Genomic DNA, 5,000 nt, shown 5'->3' on the forward strand with positions numbered 1-5,000 from the left:
GTCACAGCGCACAAACAATGACATGAGTCAAAGACACAGGTCTGACACAAGCATAGAATTGGAGCGCCGCCTCTAATAAGCCAAAGGTGCATCCTGACGTGACAAATCTCATCATGTCACAAGCATTCACTTACTATAATCACTATCAACGAACCTGCCGCCCCGCCCCCCCCCCCCCCCCCCACACCTTTCCTTACAACAACGTGTAACCTAACCTAACCCATGTTGTACCTTAACCTAACCCATGTTGTACCTTAACCTAACCCATGTTGTGCCTTAACCTAACCCATGTTGTGCCTTAACCTAACCCATGTTGTCCCCTAACCTAACCCAAGTTGTCCCCTAACCTAACCCATGTTGTCCCTTAACCTAACCCATGTTGTGCCTTAACCTAACCCATGTTGTGCCTTAACCTAACCCATGTTGTCCCCTAACCTAACCCATGTTGTCCCCTAACCTAACCCATGTTGTGCCTTAACCTAACCCATGTTGTCCCCTAACCTAACCCATGTTGTGCCTTAACCTAACCCATGTTGTCCCCTAACCTAACCCATGTTGTCCCCTAACCTAACCCATGTTGTCCCCTAACCTAACCCATGTTGTGCCTTAACCTAACCCATGTTGTGCCTTAACCTAACCCATGTTGTCCCCTAACCTAACCCAAGTTGTCCCCTAACCTAACCCATGTTGTCCCCTAACCTAACCCATGTTGTGCCTTAACCTAACCCATGTTGTGCCTTAACCTAACCCATGTTGTGCCTTAACCTAACCCATGTTGTCCCCTAACCTAACCCATGTTGTCCCCTAACCTAACCCATGTTGTGCCTTAACCTAACCCATGTTGTCCCCTAACCTAACCCATGTTGTGCCTTAACCTAACCCATGTTGTCCCCTAACCTAACCCATGTTGTCCCCTAACCTAACCCATGTTGTGCCTTAACCTAACCCATGTTGTGCCTTAACCTAACCCATGTTGTCCCCTAACCTAACCCATGTTGTCCCCTAACCTAACCCATGTTGTCCCCTAACCTAACCCATGTTGTCCCCTAACCTAACCCATGTTGTCCCCTAACCTAACCCATGTTGTCCCCTAACCTAACCCATGTTGTCCCCTAACCTAACCCATGTTGTCCCCTAACCTAACCCATGTTGTCCCCTAACCTAACCCATGTTGTCCCCTAACCTAACCCATGTTGTGCCCTAACCTAACCCATGTTGTGCCCTAACCTAACCCATGTTGTGCCCTAACCTAACCCATGTTGTGCCTTAACCTAACCCATGTTGTCCCCTAACCTAACCCATGTTGTCCCCTAACCTAACCCATGTTGTCCCCTAACCTAACCCATGTTGTCCCCTAACCTAACCCATGTTGTCCCCTAACCTAACCCATGTTGTGCCTTAACCTAACCCATGTTGTCCCCTAACCTAACCCATGTTGTCCCCTAACCTAACCCATGTTGTCCCCTAACCTAACCCATGTTGTCCCCTAACCTAACCCATGTTGTCCCCCTAACCTAACCCATGTTGTCCCCTAACCTAACCCATGTTGTCCCCTAACCTAACCCATGTTGTCCCCTAACCTAACCCATGTTGTGCCCTAACCTAACCCATGTTGTCCCCTAACCTAACCCATGTTGTGCCTTAACCTAACCCATGTTGTGCCTTAACCTAACCCATGTTGTCCCCTAACCTAACCCATGTTGTCCCCTAACCTAACCCATGTTGTGCCTTAACCTAACCCATGTTGTGCCGTAACCTAACCCATGTTGTGCCTTAACCTAACCCATGTTGTGCCTTAACCTAACCCATGTTGTGCCTTAACCTAACCCATGTTGTGCCTTAACCTAACCCATGTTGTGCCTTAACCTAACCCACGTTGTCCCCTAACGTAACCCACGTTGTCCCCTAACGTAACCCACGTTGTCCCCTAACGTAACCCACGTTGTCCCCTAACGTAACCCACGTTGTCCCCTAACGTAACCCACGTTGTCCCCTAACGTAACCCACGTTGTCCCCTAACGTAACCCACGTTGTCGCCTATCGTAACCCACGTTGTCGCCTAAACCTGCTCTGTAATTGTTATACGACTCGTTCAATTAGTGTAGTGTTGCCCACCCGCAACCCTCGCAATATAGTTCGCTACTCGCACTGCCCGCTCCCCTGTGTATCGCTTCATGTTAAACACCTTGCAAGTCTTGCTGACTTTCCACATGCTCCTGCTGTACACTGTAATGTGGATGGCAGCAGGGCGTACATGCCGCCCCCCCCCCCCCCCCACCTCTCCCCACGTCCCCACCTTGCCCCCTGCCTTCGCAAGGTGGTTGGTGACAAGTTTGCATGTTCAATGCCCTTCGCATGCGACGTACGCAGGCTACGTTGTGGTGCGGCCTGTGTCAACTGTCCGCTGATGTCGTACGCGTGAACCACAATCTGTACTGCACATTCGTCCTTATGTACTGAATGATACATCGTGGCACATGTGTGACCGTACAACGACTGCGCCCAAAAACGGCGGACCATACAGTGCAAATATTGTGCACGCAGCTACGTGTCGTCTCCCTATGAGAGCTGGATTGCAGTGTGGTACGCCATAGAGACGTGTGGGAGGAACGGACGCCGTGGATGGCGATCAGCATGAGCTGTCTGTTGATGTATTCGGACCTAGTCGTCTCTCCTCACACACCGTGATGGCATGGTGCAGCGCGTTCCATATCTGCGACATGCTACAGAAGCCGGTTGACAGTCGTTCGAGCAATGGACATCGCATACGTACGGGGGCCACCTTCCACGTATTGTCTAGGCGTGCACATTTTGTTGCGTGTATGTGGGCAGACGTAGTGTGGCGTGACACCTGACACAGGCATGCAATAATGGTTGAAGTTGCAAATGGCGATGGACGCCTACGTTTTCTGGTGAAGTTACGCAAATGAAGAAATGGTAACCCGTTGTGGTGCGGTTGTTCTCGCTAGGGGTGAATCGGTGATGGCGACGATAGGTTGAGGTACTAACCGGTTGTTCCAGCGATACCCACCATGCCGACGAAACTGAACGGCATCTGGGTGTGAAGCGATACGCGGCGGTGGCTGGGTGGGACCGTCCCCGGCCGGTGAGGGGGCGCCTCCCGGCGTGCTGGCCGCGCGGTGCGTGGGCGCACGCGCTACAGCCGGCTGGTGGGGGCGGCCAGTGGCAGGCGCGCCGGCCGACGGACGCGGCAGGCGTCGCAGCTGCGCGCCGGCGCACCCTGCGCGCGGCGCCGTGCGGCCAAAGTAGGTCCTCGCGGGCCCGGTGCGAAGCGCGGTGGACATCTGCAGTGTGCTGGTCCGATTGAGGACTGTGTGCGTTGAGGATGCGCCGCCGCCCGGCGCTCGGCGCCGCGACGCCGTCTGCTGCTCGGTCGCCCCAGCGGTTCTCGCTGGTGGTTTGTATCGCAGCTGTGCGGATGTGTTGGCGTGTGCGCTGTGCTGGGAGAGTTCGCTTCGGCACCCAAGTGGGGCTTTTGTCCTTCTGTGGCGCTGGCGTTGGAGCTGCCGGTCACCGTAGGTGGCGCGTGTTGTCTCCCGCCGGCAATGCCACGACAGCACGCTCCCGGGCCTCTGTCGGCAGCGGCAAGCTCAGTTGGGAGCACGGGTGGTCGCACCGAAAGCGTCTACTCGCCTAACTCCGGGCGATTGCGCCTCTCTCGAACCCGACCAAGTACTTGGGACGGCGCTGCGCGCCGCCGGGACCTGAGAGGGTTTCGAGGTGTATTGTGCAGGGGAGCTCAGCCTCCTCCTGTTTGCAGAATGATTGAGCGGACGCTTGCGTGTTCGCGCGGGCCCCCGGGACACACTCCCGGGCGGCCGGCTGCTCAGCTCTAGTTGACGCAGCTCCCTGGTTGATCCTGCCAGTAGTCATATGCTTGTCTCAAAGATTAAGCCATGCATGTCTCAGTACAAGCCGCATTAAGGTGAAACCGCGAATGGCTCATTAAATCAGTTATGGTTCCTTAGATCGTACCCACGTTACTTGGATAACTGTGGTAATTCTAGAGCTAATACATGCAAACAGAGTCCCGACCAGAGATGGAAGGGACGCTTTTATTAGATCAAAACCAATCGGTCGGCTCGTCCGGTCCGTTTGCCTTGGTGACTCTGAATAACTTTGGGCTGATCGCACGGTCCTCGTACCGGCGACGCATCTTTCAAATGTCTGCCTTATCAACTGTCGATGGTAGGTTCTGCGCCTACCATGGTTGTAACGGGTAACGGGGAATCAGGGTTCGATTCCGGAGAGGGAGCCTGAGAAACGGCTACCACATCCAAGGAAGGCAGCAGGCGCGCAAATTACCCACTCCCGGCACGGGGAGGTAGTGACGAAAAATAACGATACGGGACTCATCCGAGGCCCCGTAATCGGAATGAGTACACTTTAAATCCTTTAACGAGTATCTATTGGAGGGCAAGTCTGGTGCCAGCAGCCGCGGTAATTCCAGCTCCAATAGCGTATATTAAAGTTGTTGCGGTTAAAAAGCTCGTAGTTGGATTTGTGTCCCACGCTGTTGGTTCACCGCCCGTCGGTGTTTAACTGGCATGTATCGTGGGACGTCCTGCCGGTGGGGCGAGCCGAAGGCGTGCGACCGCCCCGTGCGTGCTCGTGCGTCCCGAGGCGGACCCCGTTGAAATCCTACCAGGGTGCTCTTTATTGAGTGTCTCGGTGGGCCGGCACGTTTACTTTGAACAAATTAGAGTGCTTAAAGCAGGCAAGCCCGCCTGAATACTGTGTGCATGGAATAATGGAATAGGACCTCGGTTCTATTTTGTTGGTTTTCGGAACCCGAGGTAATGATTAATAGGGACAGGCGGGGGCATTCGTATTGCGACGTTAGAGGTGAAATTCTTGGATCGTCGCAAGACGAACAGAAGCGAAAGCATTTGCCAAGTATGTTTTCATTAATCAAGAACGAAAGTTAGAGGTTCGAAGGCGATCAGATACCGCCCTAGTTCTAACCATAAACGATGCCA

General features: G+C 53.8%; 1 non-coding gene across 1 annotated transcript in view; it reads left to right on the plus strand.

The window, feature by feature from the left end:
* The first annotated feature begins 3,867 nt into the window (after positions 1–3,867).
* Positions 3,868–5,000, plus strand: part of LOC124752983 — a 1,909-nt gene continuing 776 nt past the window's right edge. The window contains exon 1 of the ribosomal RNA XR_007012308.1: positions 3,868–5,000. This exon is cut by the window's right edge and continues 776 nt beyond it. This is a non-coding gene — a ribosomal RNA (small subunit ribosomal RNA).

This window comes from Schistocerca piceifrons, unplaced genomic scaffold (assembly GCF_021461385.2).
Source record: "Schistocerca piceifrons isolate TAMUIC-IGC-003096 unplaced genomic scaffold, iqSchPice1.1 HiC_scaffold_51, whole genome shotgun sequence".
NCBI lineage: Eukaryota > Metazoa > Arthropoda > Insecta > Orthoptera > Acrididae > Schistocerca > Schistocerca piceifrons.